This window comes from Ruditapes philippinarum, unplaced genomic scaffold (assembly GCF_026571515.1).
Source record: "Ruditapes philippinarum isolate M1 unplaced genomic scaffold, ASM2657151v2 ctg8832_1_1_1_1, whole genome shotgun sequence".
NCBI classification, from domain to species: Eukaryota; Metazoa; Mollusca; class Bivalvia; order Venerida; family Veneridae; genus Ruditapes; species Ruditapes philippinarum.
In genome coordinates, this window is record NW_026865387.1 from 21,575 (window position 1) to 40,187 (window position 18,613).

Here is an 18,613-nt window from a genome sequence, read left to right on the forward strand (position 1 = left end):
AGTGTTAATATCGGCTCGCTGAAAGTACTACATAGCACTGTTGTTCAAAGTTACATGCAAACTTTATATTCACTGTATGTACATTATATTCGAGCTCAATGTCAGTATCTTTTGATGTGTTTTTTTCCGTTTCCTAGCACATGTTTGACAAATATAACAAGTCTGCGAACTTCTCAATTAACCCTCGTATACAGTAAATTATTTACTTAAATAGGTTAAATTTTAAATATAATATCTATTTTATAACAGATCCGCGATAAATCTTCCGGTTTAGTCTACAAGGAAACAATGAAACTAAAAACAATTAATGTTATTTCCTTTAAGCATTCTTAAGTTATTGATCGAACACCGTTTTTCCTTACAAGGTCAATGTGACCTTGACCTTTGACCCTATGACCCCAAAATCAATAGTGGCCATTTGCTGGTCATGACCAATCACCATACCAAGTTTGAAGTTCCTAGGCCAATGCGTTCTTTAGTTATTGATCGGAAACCATTTGGTCTACGGACCGACGGACCAACACACAGACAAATGCAAAGCAATATACCCCCTATTCTTTGAAATAGGGGAATAATAATCAATTGTGATATAAATATATTAAATTTTCTGTATCAGTATCAAGAAAACACCCAAATGGTCAACATTTTTGCATCACATTATATGAATGTGGCCATGTCATTTGAACTTATGATGACTTCAAAGTGTTCACTGCACTTCTCATGCTTATCTCTTTCACTGTATGAAGTTTCAATCAAATTCCTTCAATATTTTAATCCTCTCTCTGAACATTCAAAAACTAAGTAATGTAGAATTTTGGTTATTTGACACAGCACTTCTGCTCATTAGTCTCTACAAATGTATTTAGTTTGAGTGAGATATCATTGAAAAGATTTACTCCAGACAACCAATATTTTAAATGTTGATTATAAGAGATGATAATTGTAAAATTAAGCTAGGAAAATTACGGTTCTTTGAAAATGCACTTCCTTTCACTTGAATGTTTTCGCTGTGTAAAATTTTAATCAAATTCCATCAACTATTTTCCAGTATTTCTCTTGGCAAGCATAATTATAATTTTATAAAGGGAGATAATTAAATCAAAGCACGGAAGGCGCTGAATTTGTTTGGGTCTCAGAATGTCAGAAAGGTGAAGGTTGTGAGATTATAAAACAATTTTGTTTTTGTATAGTGCCACCAATGCTTTCCAGCGTTATAATTGTAGTAGATTTGCTGTAAGACTAATTGCAACACTGATATTCAATCCAATGTTTATTTGACTTAAACAATTTGAAAAAAATGAGTTGTCTCAACTGGGAATTAAACTCAGTACCTGTCGCTTCCTAAGCGAGCGCGCAAACCCCTCGGCCACGGTGAACATATATGTTAATGACCTGAAGAAAAGCATATTATTCTTAATATGGGTTTGCAACGACGCTAACTGTTGTTTAACACTTGTTTAAATACTCATGGCGCTTTCTATAAGCATGTGTATCTATAAAGAATAAAACAATATTAGAAATCTTCGACCATTCGGGAATTATTTTGCTTGAAAATGAATGCACCTGTCATGTGACCATATTTACGCAGTGATCTCCCCTGAATTTTTCGGCCTTTGTGTTACATATAAAGGGAAGTAACCGCTTCAAAAAAGCGGACTACTTTCGGCATTTGCAATTAACAGCATTAGAGTCTGAAATTTCGCTACCATTATTTGTTTGGTCTTACTACCCAAACAAAAAAAAACTAAGGAATGCAGTTATGGTTCTTTGACACTTTGGCAAATTCGAGTCTGTACAACTGGGTGTAGTTTCAGTGATACATGTAGTTTGGAATAAGCATTTTTAACTTAAGTGAGATAATTAAAACTTGAAGCAAGGTAGAGTTATGTTTCTTAAACACTACACTTCCTCTCAAAAGTCTCTATCACTTTGTGAAGTTTACATAAAATCCCTTCAATATGTATCTAGTTATATTCATATTTAGAACAAGTGTGTGAAGAGCGGATGTCTATCTAAGTTCACAATGTTTTTTTTTCTTTAATCATCTTAAATCTCAGAAACACCATAATATCAATTGAGTCCATACAGACAGATGGTTAAGACCGCAACTGTATTCTCTCCCTTTTGAAGAGCATAAACTATAATAACATGCTAAATCTCTGTATGGTTCTATATCAGATACCAGTGCGATGAATCTTGCTTTTGTACCCTTTGAGTAATATCAGAATTCAGATTTCATTGACATACAAAAAGGGGTCAGTCTTTAGACCCCTGTTGGTGATAACAGAAGGGGACTAATATCAACAATTTATTCTAGTTTCAATTCTCAGGTTTATTACTTTTCATTAAACCAGGCATGCTAAGATACATGTAATAATAGCTCTGAATGTATTTACACAACATTGCAAACATTACACAATATTTTAATAAATTTTGGAATGTGCAGTCATATGTTACACAAGTCCCAGGAGCTTCAATTCATGGAAACTTTTGGGAAAAAAGTCAAAATATCACATCTAATTTATTACTGCTGGGTAAGTGTCATGGTTTTGTTTGAAGCTAAAACAACTAGATTTAACATTTTCCTTCAACACAATGTTCTTAACAGGGGATTCAATTGAAGTGCTAACTCAGACTACCCCTCTAAAATAGTCCAATTATATGACTAGTCCCAAGTGTTCATATTGGTGCCTATACGGTTATGATCACTACATCTGGAAACTGGAGATTCCCACAGACTGTGGTGCTAATCTTCATTTGCTTGACAGTGACACATGTCCACCTTAAAAAAATGCAATAACAATTATATGAAGTGCAATAATTTGCAAAAAAATGTTTATCTTATTGTCTTTTCTTACATTCATAATGCAGAGCACAAGATTTGTGTGTCTGTCATACAAAATGACTTTCAATAACACTATTTAATTTTTAAATATACAAATGTAAATGTATTTGAAATACAATTTCTTTAATAAATACTCATATTAATAACTGACTTCCTTTTTGTGATATTTTTTCTGTCACATATGTTCAGACAGTATACAATTAATTTGTTTAGACGGCATACAATTTAAAGGTATAATTATTTATTGGCTTAAAATAAAATGTAAATTATGGTTAGTTTAATAACCAATATGAATGTTTCAAAGATTATCCCTTCAAACTTTAAAAACAGTCTGTCAATTAAGCAGATCTTATCAATATTAAAGGCACACTAAGCAGAAAAAAATGGTCAATCAAAGGGTAGGGAAATATTTTTACACATATTTAAATCATTTGGTTGGGAAACAATCACTTCACAGCTGTGCTTTGCTATTGAATATTTTCATTTGTTTCAATCTTGAATAATCAAAATGTAAACAATGTTCATAAGGATTAAGTGTATTGTTAATTTTGCATAAATATTGAGGTCTTGTTCAAGGTAACAGTATTATAAATTTTGCAGTTCCTTGTAATGCGCTGTAGGATTGATTTGTACTTCCTAAAAATACCATACTATGATATTTCATGTAAGTGATCATTCTCAGCATAGGAAAAAGACTGTCATAGGCAGAATCTTAATGCCAATTGACAGAAAATTCTTAACTTACACTATAATAAACTGTTAGCATGCACTGACACTCTTTTATTTTAGGTGGTACTATATATGAACAAGTCTTGGACTATTTCAGTATGTAGATTAGAAATGCAAACTAGACAATTTCAGTTTCAAGCCTTTTCCTAGACATATTTTGGGAAAAATTTTCTAGCATAGGAAATTTTGCATCTTAATTGGGAAAAATATTCAGTACCATGTACAAAGTTGTTAATCCAACAAATTGTATATCATTCAAACCATAAAAAATGACAATAAAATGTGTTTTTGAACATCCTTTGTCTGGTACCATATTGGATTGAAATGGAATGAAGAAAAATTGCCAGCTTTGATAACGGGAATTTTGACTCATTTATGATATTTTCTAAACTTCGAAAAAAATAAGCATATTTGGCATTATTTGCCACTGGCCTGTGGTGATACTGGTAAAAAAGCATATGTTTTCATGAATACTTATTGGAAAATAGTTATATTTGTGAAATATACATCAAATATTATACAAGTACCTGTTGTTTGTGATCATCTTTTTGTCTAAATTCTTTAATCTTATTCTTTTTTTAGCTACATGTACCAGCCTTTCCAAGTGAATATTGGAGTAAATGATCTTTTATTTCCCTGAAAATATCAATTTAGATATTTCATCTTCAAAATTATCTAATAATCTAATTATCTAATAATCTAATTATCTCTTAGTGTGTGTATCTTCGGTGTATATATGTCTATATACAATGTATATATATGTGTACACTATAATATGATTGTGTACAGCATGTAATGACATAAAATTTGAAAATTTTTGATAATACATATTTCTTCATATTACTCCACAATGTTGCCACTAAAATAGAAAATGTTCATATCATTTTATTATGATATTTATTTACCGGTATTACATGTAGATATGTGAATAAAATGTGAATATCGTGCACCTGTCATTATTTTGCCCGCCCGGGGGGGGGGGGCTGACCCAGGGGAATTTGACATCTTTAAATGTTTGAAGTCTAAATCCCCACCCTAAAGACAACCATTTTTGTCTAAATTCCCACCCTTGAGCCTGCTTGATGCATCAAATGCCCCGGGGGTAGGGAAGAGGAATATCTAATAGATCAATCAATAAATAAAACTGTTATCAGAAAAACAATGAAAAAAATATAAGTACAAATGAAACCCATGAATACGTGTTTTAACGCATATGCGACCAGTGCAGATCCAGATCAGCCTGCACATCAATGCAGTCTGATCAGGATATCCACTGTTCTCTTTTCAGTCAGAAATTCTTTTATGGATATAAAATAGAAACAGTGGAGATCCTGATCAGACTGCATAGATGTGCAGGCTGATCTGGACCTGCACTGGTCACATATGCGTTAAAACACGTATCTATAGAGTAAAGGGTTAATATTTTCCTAAAATAGTTTAAAAGTTTAGTTTAGCTACAAAATTAACCTAGAAACCCAGCTTCTATAGGGATGGTAAGGTTGCTGACCAAGTTTAATTATGATTGAGAATGGAATTTACCCATACATGTACATTTAAAAAAATTCAAATATTAATTCAATTTAAAGGGATTCCACTGAGGTATTTTGACATGAAGGCACTGAAAATATTTTTTCTGATAAATGTACCATTAATATGTAAGTTTAGACCACTAATCTTTGTGCAAACTTTCAGATCATTCAGGCACTTCGTTTTTCCAGAACAATTATTCAAATTGTAAAAGAATTATGCAAAATGAAAAGCTTTTCAACGCTTTTCACTCAAATCGGGCTAAAAAAGCATAAAAATATGTTCAATTTATTTAAAAGTATATTTCTTAATTACCTTTGCATATATTTCTGTTTAAAGTGCCCCAGCTCATTTATGGTTTAGGCTTTTAAAGCTCAGTGGAGTTCCATTAACATGCATGGTAAAAGCAGAGGCTATCTATAGGGACAGCTTTCTGTCTTCTAGCTGATGTTAAGTTATCCTCCTGTGAAGAATGTGCACAGGGGTTTAAGGGGAAAATATTAGCATTTTCAGGAGAAAATATACCTATTTTGGGCTACTGGTTAAACAGCCTTTAAAAAAAGGGGAAATCACTAGGTGGTAAAGGTTAAATAAAAAATAACAATAATGCATGTTTGTCATTTGTGGGTGTGAAGAATCAATTAGCAATCAATCAGAGTTTAGTCAGAAATAATAGGACAGTGCTTCTAGTTCTAATATTGTCTCAATTACCTGCAGCATTTGCAGGGGCTAAACTTAACAGCTAAATGGCTCATATTGAGGGTTAAATCATTTTTTTCTAATCTTTCATAGAATCCCTTTATTCATTGAATAATCATGAAGTTTATATGTAGATATGTATCTTACAACGAGTTAATATTTCCCTACAGTGATATATTGTTGTAGATGAAACAACGAGTTAATATTCTTTACAAGTGATACATTGTTTTAAATAGAGTGTAAATATCATGTTTAATCCAGTCGCTGTATGCATACATGTTTAAAGGTCAAATCGTTTAAGCTAGCAAATATGCGCGTTTTGAGAGAGATTTTACATCAGTTAGGAGAGACACGCTGATAGTGTGTAGCGGTTATTGTTTTGAATAACTTGTTCCGGTAAGGTGGTTTCCTGTTTCCAATTGTTAGTGTATGATTGAACGGGAAACCAGCTGCAATCGTGCCAATCGCAACTATTCGGCCTTTTCCGTCACTCTTCGGATTAATGATAATAGCCGATGTAGTTCCGATTGCAATCGTGACAATTCGGGCGATTCCGTCATACTGCGGAATCAGACGAAGTAATATTACGGAAATCTTAGCTATTTTAGTTACTTCGGTAATCCCAGTTTGTTTATATAAATAGGATTTCTATTTTTACTTGATTTATCGGTTTAAACCGTAATAAATTATAAACGAAATTGTTCTGTTTCAATTGTTTTTCAAGACGCAAAAGTTAGTTTCTTTTATAATTGTTTTTGTCTGTATTAGTTTTATACAATAGAGAATGGTGACTGTAGTAGTATTCCGTCTTCAAAGGGTGGTCCTGCTTACCAAATCACACATGATCGAGTTATATTAGTTCTTTATTAACGGGGAAAGGTCTTGAAGTTTACACTAGTATGCCTCCCGAGCAAGCATCAGACTATCAAGAATTAAAAACAGCAGTTTTGAAAAGATACCAATTAACAGAAGATGGTTTCAGAAATAAATTTAGAGAGAGTAAGCCGGAACAAGGGGAGACTGTAAACCAATTTATGGCTCGCTTAGATAGGTACTTTAGTAGATGGACAGAAATGGCCGATGCTGCGGATACAGTAGATAAATTGAAAGATCTTATTATTAGAGAGCAATTTGTCAAAGTTTGTTCAACGGAGCTAGCTCTTTTTCTTAAGGAACGGAAGCCAAAGGATCGTAGAGATGTCATCTCTTTGGCTGAACAATACTTAGATACAATTTTGTTGTGTTGGACTTTCTTTAGGGATTCTGTTTTTCTCTATTTTAGAGGCTCATGGCGGTACAATTACAAATAGTAAAAGCTCAAAAAGTGCCAGCTTTTCAAATAAATCACCAATACGCCTTAATCAAGGTAACCTTTCGAAACCAATACACCACTATCAAAGAGAAAATAGAAAAGTTACATGCTTCATATGTAATAGAGAGGGTCATGTGGCCAGAGATTGTCGAGATCAGACTAAGAAAAGATATGGGGCTGCTGCAATGTCATATTGAGAGCAAATAGAAATTACTTTAAAACAAATCGGGATTCTTCACCAAGGAACTGGCGTAGTAGGCCTGGAGAAAATAGACGTGATGGGAGATCAGATGATAAGAAAGTATCGGGGTTATGTATGTCAATTTCTCCAACAAGTTCTTACGATGGCTGTATTGAAGAGGGGAAACTTAAATTAGCCAATGGTAATTCCGTGCCTGTCATTACAAGTAGCTGTACAATTGAATCATTAGAAGGTGAACGTCAACTGGATCTGAAACTAGGATATGTTGGTAATCAAGAGGTGAAAGTTCTTAGAGACACTGGTTGCGAGTTAGCAGTAGTTAGAAAGAAGTTAGTGGAAGGAGATCAAATGCTGAATAAAAATTGTGTCATGATAGCAATAGATGGTCGGGCCAGGTTGGTACCCATGGCAAAAATAGACATTGATACGCCTTATTATAAGGGTGAAATAGAAGCTATGGTTTTAGAGTCAGCAATTTGTGACTTAGTATTGGGCAATATTCAGGGTGTACTTGATAAGCCAAATGAGAAGTGGGTTAGCCGAGAAGTTACAAACATAGCTGCTGTTGTTACTAGAGCACAGGCCGAGAAAGAGAAGAAAGCAATGAAACCTCTTAAAGTTCCGAAGGTCGAAGATAACGAAATTACGGTAGATGTTCTGAAGAAAGAACAATCAAATGACAATACGTTACAGCGTTTGTGGCAGTATGCTAGGGAAAACAAGATAATGAAAACAAAAAGTGGTAACAAATTTAGATATGCAGTAGAAAAAGATGTGTTGTATATAATATTTGAGACGGTGAAAGGTGACTTGAAGTCTGAAACAAGACAAATAGTTGTTCCTAGTAAATATCACAAAAGAGTTATGTCATTAGCTCATGAATCTATAGTGGGTGGGCATTTGTCTGTACGCAAGACTTTAGACAGAATACAGTCTAGTTTTCACTGGCCAGGTATTTCTAGTGATATAACTAGATTTTGTCGTTCCTGTGACATTTGTCAGAAGACGGTGCCCAGGGGTAGACTTCAGAAAGCTCCTTTAGGTGAAATGCCTATTATTGATACTCCGTTCCAAAGAATTGCGGTTGATTTGATAGGGCCAATTTCGCCTGTATCGGAAAAGGGAAATAGGTACATATTAACTGTAGTTGATTATGCTACACGTTATCCAGAAGCTTTTGCTTTCCCAAGAATCGAGACTGAAAATATAGCTGAAGCATTGTTAGATATTTTTGCAAGAGTAGGTTTCCCATCGGAAATACTTAGTGATAGGGGTAGTCAGTTCACGTCACAACTTATGGAAGAAGTTTGTAGACTTGTATCACTGAAACAGTTGTTTACAACCCCCTTATAATCCAAAATGTAATGGTCTTTGTGAGAGAATGAATGGTATTCTAAAAAGCATGTTGAAGAAAAATGTGCCAAGAACGACCTAAGGATTGGGATAGATATTTGTCTGCGGTTCTCTTTGCATACAGAGAAGTCCCTCAGTCAAGTACAGGGTTCTCACCATTTGAACTTCTATATGGAAGAACTGTTAGAGGTCCCATGCAAGCACTAAAAGAATTATGGACAGAGACAGAAGTACCAGAGACACGTAATACGTATGAGTACGTCCTAGATTTGAGAAATAGATTAGAACAAACATGCAAGATTGCTATAGAGAATCTCAGCAACTCACAAGAAGAGTATAAACATCATTATGATAAGAAAACACGACCAAGAAGTCTTAAGAAAGGAGACAAAGTTTTATTACACCTGCCTTCAACACACAATAAACTGTTGTTACAATGGAAAGGTCCATTTGTTGTAATTGAAGCAGTTAATAAGTTTGACTTCAAAGTAAAAGTAGGTGATAGAATTGGGATGTACCACATAAATCTTCTGAAGAAATATAAAGAACGCGAAGATAGAATATGTTCGAGTGTAGCTGTAATAGAAGCTGAAAGTAATGATGATACTGGGATAGTTGATGACGAAAATCTTTTAGAACTAGTAGACACAAAGGGTGAAGAGACGTACAGAGATGTTAATGTTAATGATCAATTAACACTTGAACAAAAATCAGAAGTAAATGCGTTGCTTCAAGAATTTGAGGATATTTTTACTGATATTCCCGGAACTACAGATCTTGAATCTCACAAGATTGAGTTGACTGACAAAACACCAATTCGTGTTAGACAATATACGATACCATATGCAAAAAGGACAGCGGTAGAGAATGAAATTAAGAAAATGCTTGAATGTGGTATCATTGAACCAGCAAATTCTGATTATAATTCTCCAATTGTTTTGGTGAAGAAAAAGGATAATACAAACCGCTTTTGTATTGACTTCAGACGACTCAACTCTGTAACAAAGTTTGATATAGAACCAATGGGTAATGTTGAGGATGTGATGGCAAAGCTAAAGGAAGATAAGTTCTTCACAAAAATTGATTTGACCAAAGGTTTTTGGCAAATACCAATTGAAGCAAAATCAAGACATCCAACAGAAGGTAGTTACCAATTCAGAAAGATGCCATTTGGAAATGGTCAATTCTGGTGCAACATTTAAAGTTATATTCCTGTTCAAATTCATCAAAATAAATTGTCAAATTAACACCTTATTGTTATCAAATGCATAATTTAACTAGTATTGACAAAGTTTTCCAACTTAGAAACCCTCTCCGTAACATTTCTGGCCATTCTAAAAATTACAATTTCTTATTTGACTGGGTTAGTCAAATAAGATTTATATTTTGGCGGGAAGCCTTTCGATTATTTCCGTAAATGTTCGGATCGGAGTCACGTGATTGATATATGTCAAACCAAAATAATGGCGGACAAGACGAAAGGTGTGAACGTATAGGCTTACAAGAGAAAGAAGATTTCAGATTCGGAAAGGAAAAGTGGAAAGAAACCGTGATTTCATTCAATGAAGGATATATATCGGTAGTGAATCAAGGCGGTGAAAAATTCTAAAAAGGGAAATTAAAGCCAAAAGCGACCGTGAAGTTGAAACATTTTCTGATTGACAGGTGAATACTGATTATCATTTTTGTTTGCGTTTAATTTTTTCTTGGTCTAACTTATAAGAATAATTTTACCTATGAATATATAAACATACATATTGTGTTTTTTTTAGAATTGTATTGACATATGATAAAGAAACTTAGCTTGCAGATCCACGTCTGTGAGTTAAGTTTTCGTTCACTGTAATTTTCGTACCCTTACTAAATGATCGGCCGAGCCTGATCCATTCCGAATATATTGTGCATGTTATTATCATGATTGTAATATCTCCAAACACTATCTTTTAAAAATTATTTAAGAAACAAAAATAATTACATTTTGAGAAAATGTTATTAATTAAACTTATTTACCCATCACATTTAAATTTTAATTTATTGTTTTTACTGTTAGTGTAAATGGAAAGATAAACTGTACAACTGGCATGGTAATTACACTACTGTGTAATAGACCAGCCACACATGACTCAAAGAGGGTTACATGTAGAACTATTGACTAGCAGAACAGGCATTTCTTCAAAGCATGTTCAACTATCAAGGGTTGATCTATAAATGTGACTTCACTTTGATTTTGAGACATCTTTGCTTTTGAGCCAAAAGCAAGCTTGACCGACATAATCTATAACAAGCCCATAATGTTGAATATAATGGACTACTATCCAGGATTGACAAATACATGTATTCAAAGACATAAAGTAGAAAATGAAAAAAAGTCAACGTGAAAATAGTTAAAAAGTCAATTGTTTTGTATTATTTGAGTCATTTCCGCAGTAAAATTTCATTTTTAACAGTAATCATGGAAGATAACAGAAAGATCAAAAAAGTGATTGTCCTGAAAACGTTAAATGATTCTAAATCACATGACAACCCTTCTTCCTAATAAGCATTGCTTCAATTCACTTATTTGAATGGCTTTGAATAGTAAAGATTTTAGGCCTTGGTACTAGTATGCTATATTTTCAATTACAGAAATAGATCAATTACATCATCATCATCACATGTTACAAGTCCAAGGACATTAAAGATTGTCCCAATGCATGTGCAGGAGATAGTAAGGACACAATTTTTTGTCGGAGGTGTCTGGAAAGGAGTTAAGTGATGACAGGTTGTAATTTACCCAATACCTTTCAAAATTACTATAAATATTTAGGGGTTATAATTTTATGAATTATTTGGTTTTAAAAATATTTGAAAATATCATTGGTTTGTAGCACAGAAATGTTTATTGCATGTGAAGCGGTCAAGTATTTTGCACAAGTAAAGGAATTATGATAATGAAATTCTGAAGGTTGAACATACATGGCCAAAAATTTCAACACTTGTACTTATCCTGAATAACTTTATATCAAAAATTGTAAACTAAGATTTTTTAACAGACTAGTGTTAACTTTACTTATTGTAAATAACAAGGACTGATTTATGTCATACATAGTAAAACGTTTTCTTTTATATTGGTGTAGTCTGAATATATACAATTCTTAAGTAGAATATTTTTCGCTAAAATGAAAAGGAATTGCATGATTGTTATTTTCTTAAGCAAGATATGGTTTAATCTTCAGGTAGCACTAAAGAAAGCCCATAAAATCCTTTTGAAGTGGAATTGTGACATAGCAATTCATTTCTGGTTTAGTTGTAAAACTGCCACAAACTAGAAACAATTCATGGTATGTAAACATTTATTTTATGTTTTATTTTGTTTGAATTTTTGATATTTTTATATGATTTTCTGTTGCTCAAGAAATATTTAAATAAAATTCTAGATAGCAATACATAATTGTCATTTGTTGCAAGAAAATTAATGCATGCAAGATGTTTTGTTGCATAATGTGGAATACTTCATAGGTTTATGGTAAGCATTTTATTTGTCAAATAGTTGTGAAATGCCTAGTAATGTTTCATTAAACTTGTTGTCGTTGTTTAATGCATGCTATTTGTCTTGATATTTTATTACAGGGTATAATATCTTTTAGTGTCTAAATCATATAGTTAATTAGCATGAATGGATTCTGTCACATTCTGTTTTCAGATTACACCAATGCCTAGTACAATCATGGTTCATTAGAAATCAGAACAAACCATGGCTGCAAGGAAACAACATGCACATGGCCTGAAAGATCTGACTGGTGTTTTGATGGATAAAAGTTTTCTGAATAAGATGATATACTATCTCAACTTGAGGTATGTTCTCACCCGGTACAATGAAATAAATTAATATTTTCTATAGGGTTCTCTCTGGATCAGTTTTAGTTTGCACCACCAGAATAGCCAATCAGAAAATGTAAGAGCCAATGGCTCCAAAGTTGGAGCCATTTATTCTGCAAGGGAGATATGCCTGTCTTTGATAAGATATGCTTGCAGTTTGAAGTGAAATTTTTATATGGATTTATTTTCCTAAATTATGAGTTATAATATGTCCTGATTAATACAAAGTTCATAATGTCTATTACTTATAGAATGTTAAATGTTGACAGCATCTTTATATGGAGACACAAATGGACCTACATTTGTGATTTAATTGTATATGTTAATGTTTAAAGGATTTATCTTACTAAAAAACTTTGATGATAATATCATTTTCATTATTTTCACTCATTTTTAGAAGCACATCTGGCATGGAGGGGTTTCACCAGCACATTTTGATGTATTGTGCAAAAAGATTTGCATACACACCACCTGTATAAAGGATGGGCAATCTTCTTATCATAGTATACATGCAAATAGATCACACATCACCAACAAGGAGGGATCTGTAAGGTAAACTCCAACATCTAATGTTTCACAACTTTACAAAATGAAAAAAATGCCACAGTTTGTGGTAATTAAGCGAATTATTTTGAATTAAAATTATGTTTAACATAGCTGCACACAGTCTGATTTGGACCTAACATAATTCTTTGTTTATTTCAATGAAAATAATTCAGTTCCTTTTAGCTTACCTGACCACAAAGTGGTCAAGGTGAGGTATAGTGATGGGGCCATGTCCGGCTTCCGTCGCCTTGCATCGTCAACAATTGGGTTGTTAACAGTCTAGCAGTCACAGTTTTGATTGGATCATCATCAAATTTTTTTTAGAATGTTTGTCTCAATAAAAGACAGATCTAGTTCGAAGATGGGCCATCTCGGGTCAAAAACTAGGTCACAGGAGCTAATAATAGAAAAATCTTGTTAACACTCTAGATGCTGCAGTATTGATCCAAATATTCTGGAAATTTGTCAGGAAGGTTGTTTTGGTGACTTCTAGGTCAAGTTCGAATATGGGTTGTCTACGGTCAAAAACTAGGTCACACTGCCCAAATATGGAAAAACCTTTTTAACACACTAGAGGTCTCATTTTTGACTCAATTGTCATCAAACTTGGCCAGGATGCTTGTCTAAGACATTGCTTGGATGCGGTTAATGGGTCAAGGGAGCGATCTAGGGCCATCATGGCCCTCATGTTTTATTCATAGAAACATATAAAGAGGCAAAAATGATCAAAATCTGTTAATGAAGTTGTGCTTTATCTTCCTTGTGCCTATAGATTCTCAACATTTCCTTCATTTTTGCATATGAATATAAATGCTGCATATCTTAGTATTAAATAGTCCTGTCTCTATGAATAAAATGATATCATTATGAAAAGTGTGATCACTATGCAGATGAGTAGTAGTGAATACATGCATATTTTCATGGTCTTTTAAAAATATAATCTAATCAAGTCAGTTCTTACATCCTGCAGTTTATCAACTATGGCTTTTGAAAGTGGAAGTCTTGGAGTCACATCATCCTTAATTTTGCCTTGGCCTTCCAAAATATGGTGCTTTTCCTTGCCTATATAATGTTATTTTCAATCAAAAGAGATTTTATAGTCTCTGAATAACTTGACTTACAAATTTTGGATTTCAACAGAAGACCTAATGACATGTTCTACATTTTGAGAATTGTATACACTAATGACTTTTGTTATAATAGGCTTGTGAATTTCTCATTTTAGACTTCAGCGAATCTGGAACAAAACAGTTGTAGATGGTCTGTCTATGAATTAAAGAAGAAGAAAAAGTATCATTATATGGATACCATTTTACATGATTCTATAACCCTGAGAATAAATGACAAAAAGGGGATATATAAAAAGAAAGTTAGAAGAAGATGACCCCCACAGAATTTTAGCCAAACATTTAGCCAAAGTTAGCCCATAGCCTACCTGAGCCATTCATGAGGAACATAAATCAAGATTTGATTGACTTTTAATGGACAAGAATGATAAATAATCTGTTACACTGTTTGCCATACTATTCAAACATATTTAAGCTTACATTGAATACTTGGTATTCATGATAGTTTTATGAAAGATTTTTTAGCTCGACTATACGAAGTATATGGAGAGCTGTCCTACTCGCCCCGGCGTCGGCGTCCGCGTCCGCGTCCAGATTTTAGATTAAAGTTTTGGTGAAGTAAAATATTTTTCACTATAACATTGTCATTTCTTAAGGTATCAACTTCAAACTTCAAATATATGTTTCTTATCATCAACCACATCTTAGGCGACAAGATTCATAACTCTAGCACCAATATTTTTAGATTTATCTCCCCTTGAACTTAGAATTTTCCTTAAAAATTACTATTTTTTACTGTTACTTCTTTATTTCTTAAGGGATCAACCTCATACTTCAAATATATGTACCTTATCATCATCCCCATCTTATGTGATAAGGTTCATAACTCTAGCACCAATATTTTCAGATTTATCTCCCTTTGAACTTAGAATTTTCCATAAAAAAATATTATTTTTGACTTTTCTAAACGGATCAACTTCATACTTCAAATATATTTACGTTATCATCATCCACATCTTATGTGACAAGGTTCATAACTCTAGCACCAATATTGCAAGAATTATCTCCCCATAAACTTAGATTTTTTTACTAGAAAAATGTTATTTTATATTATAACTTTTTTATTTTTAAAGGTATCTACCACAAACTTCAAATACTTATTCCTTATCATCGATTACATTTTATGTGACAATGTTCATAACTCTTGAAGCAATATTTACACATTTATCTCTCTTTGGACTTAGGATTTTCTTTAAGAAATATAATAACTTCTTTACTTTTTAAGGTATCTACTTCAAACTTCAAATATATATTTCTTATCATTACTCAAATGTTGTGTGACAAGGTCCATAACTCTAGCATTATTTCTAGAATTATTCCCCTTGATCTTGGAATTTATGTTAACAAATATTATTTTTTACTATAACTTAATACATAGTTATACATAATTGATTTTTCTTTCATAGTTTTGTCCTCCTTACTGCGTCCAGTATTTCATTATTCGAGCTTCGCTGTCTCCTGTGACAGCTCTTGTTTAGATATAGAGCTGTATCTCTCTTGTTTCGAAATTCTCTTGATTCATTTGTCATGACTCAAGGTTTGTAACATTAAGTCAGAAAAAATGACACTACTTTTAATATATGTGCAAAATATTATCCAATCTATCAAACTATAAGTGCTGTCATGAGCTTTAATGTGGTAAACAAAGTTAAAAATATTATTCAATTATACCTTTTGATATACATGTACATATGTCATTCATTTTTAGCTCAACTTTTCTTTCTTTCTTTATTTTTTTTTAAAGAAATAGAGGTTACAGTCACTTAAGCATTGCCATTTGCTAACTTAAACCTTGTTCATAAGTTCTTACTTTTTTATTTACACACTTGGTCACCACAACCCTTGCAACAAGACCTTTAAGAAGACATGACTAACTTTGGCCTTCATTCATTAATGACCTTGACCTTCAAGGTTAAATGTCTAAATTTTGGATTTGCTTGGTATTTGCTATTAGTGGCTCTAACTTTATTTTTGAATAGATTGCCTTTAAACTTGAGCATAATACTTTTTTAGGATAGACCTTTAAATTAACCAGACAGGCCTTGACTTTCACTCATAAATGACCTTGGCCTTGAAGGTCTAATTATTGAAATATTCATTTTTGTGCTGTAATAGGTAATAACTTTGTTATAATTGAATGACTCTATTTTATAACAGAACATCCTTCATGTTTACCTAACTCAATTGACCTTGACTCTTTTATGACCTTGACATTTAAGGTTAAATTATTGAATTTTCACTGTTTTTTATTTGCTATAAATGACTATAACTTGGTAATTGATAAATGGATTATCTTCATACTTTGACAAAATAACATTTTGGATTAGGCCTTTAGGAAAGTTGAACTGATCTTGACCTTAAACTTATATGACATTGACTTGCAAGGTTAAATATTGAATTTTGGTTAAATTGTCATAATGTTGTTATTTATATATTGATTTGATTTAAACTTGCCACCAAACAAACATATTGAATAATTTAGATGTGACCTTAACCTTAACTTGCCATTGAATGTTAAGGTCAAATTAATGAAATTCTCTTGTTTTTTTTCAGTAACTGGCTATAACTTTGTTACCTTTAAATGGAGTAACTTCATTTCCAAACTCAACGACTTTCATGTATATCAAACTCAAATTCACCTTGACATATGTATGACCTTGATATTGAAGGTCAAATTATTTTATTTTCACTTATTACTGCTAATATTGTCTTAAAAAAGGTCAACGTCAAATTATTGAAATTTTGTAAAGTGGTCATTTTGAACATATTTGATTCATAAGTGGACTAAACAACACTTGTGACCAAACAGATATGTGGAATTATTTAGGTACGACCTTGACCTTAAATGACCTTGACCATTAAATGACCTTTAATGTCAAATGTTTTAATTTTGATTAAATTTTCCTAACTTTGTTATTTATTCATAGAAAGGACTTTGTTTGTAGTCCTGTCAAGTTTATTAGACCAATGACATAGAGGCTTTTTATGTAGCATCCTTGTTAAATCAAATTAGTTAAATCAAATTAGGCAAGCCTTAAAATTATCTTTGTTTTTTACTCCCTAAACCCATTCGAGTTTAGATGATTAAATATTTATTTTTATCCATTTTTTTTCATCAAAATTATATGTAGTTCAAACAAATTGTGAATGTTTAGCATGATGGCTTCTGTTTAACTTTAAAAATTAGAAACATATTTTCAGTGTCATTCAACAATCATCCCAACATTTTCATATTTACAATTAAAATACCATGAGACAGATAAGAAGATGTGATTCTCATTGACACTCTCTGCTTTTATGTTTAATAAGAAAAAAACCTGGGCAATAAAATATTTTAGGTAGGGGTAGTGGGAGGGGGAAATAAAAAAATATTCTAATTCAGGCGAAAGCTTTTTTTAGGTTTGGTAGGGACATTGCCCTTCCCCAGTCAATGGCACCTACTGATTTTGAGGTAATTAGGTCAATGCTTAGGACGGCATTAAGTTTCACTGCATTTAAATATATGTAACATTGTAAGATATGGTGTATGTAACTTAGAAGGAAAAATGCTGATTGTCATTAGTTTTTAGATGAGTCCATTTGATTATAAGTTCAATGCCTTAGTGACATGTAAACTCATTGTCCCAAGTTTTTTAACAGTTGCTGGGACATTGCTTAGAGTATTAATTGAGCATTAGCTTGGAGGTTGTTAGGTCAAGTTCACAATGGCTTTTCATACATCAGAAACTGATAAGGGGTAGGCACAAGTTAATACAATTTGGTTGGAATAAAAATATCATTTATTTCCTCCTACAATATTGGCCAGCTTCAAGACAACACAAAACAACATGGATTAAACTATGACTGTAAAGAAGTCACTGGTGTACAATTTTGAGAGTAAGAAAAATAAGATCTGCTGTTCATTTGAAAATATTTTATTGTGTACTGCCAATGTTTAAATAAATGTTTCAATTTATCTGTGTTTTTGTTATTTTAACAACATTCCAAAATGTGTCCTGAAACATGCCAAGAAAAGTGGAGTGTAAATTAAGATTAAAAAGTATTTGCAAAACAGTGTTACAATCTGTGGTCTTATTCTGAATTTCAAAAAGGTACATTTGACATCGAAAATAGAGAAATGAAGAATTCCTGAAGAAAGCCCAAAAGAACAAAATTGAAAATGTAGCAGGCTTGATTTGGTGACCCTGTTCATGGACGATACTGGAAAGTGCAACTTACCTTCCATGCCCCCCTCGTAGCACTTGCTTAAGCGGAATTTAACATTTGAACATAAAGTGGTGAAATTTGGAATTTAGAATCATCTGCATTTAAATTATTTTGTTTGCTTTATAGATATGGTAAAATGCTACAGCAGGGTGTCACTGATCTAATATTTAAGTTAAGAGTGGATACTCTGGATAAGTTTAAAGACCAAG

General features: G+C 32.5%; 2 long non-coding RNA genes across 2 annotated transcripts; both read left to right on the plus strand.

The window, feature by feature from the left end:
- Positions 1-10,160: 10,160 nt before the first annotated feature.
- Positions 10,161-11,987, plus strand: LOC132728795 (uncharacterized). Its single transcript, XR_009625528.1, has 3 exons — positions 10,161-10,332; positions 11,293-11,428; positions 11,883-11,987. It is a non-coding gene; the product is annotated as an uncharacterized LOC132728795 (long non-coding RNA).
- Positions 11,988-12,354: 367 nt separating this feature from the next.
- Positions 12,355-14,770, plus strand: LOC132728796 (uncharacterized). The gene is made up of 3 exons (XR_009625529.1): positions 12,355-12,501; positions 12,923-13,077; positions 14,297-14,770. It is a non-coding gene; the product is annotated as an uncharacterized LOC132728796 (long non-coding RNA).
- Positions 14,771-18,613: the final 3,843 nt, after the last annotated feature.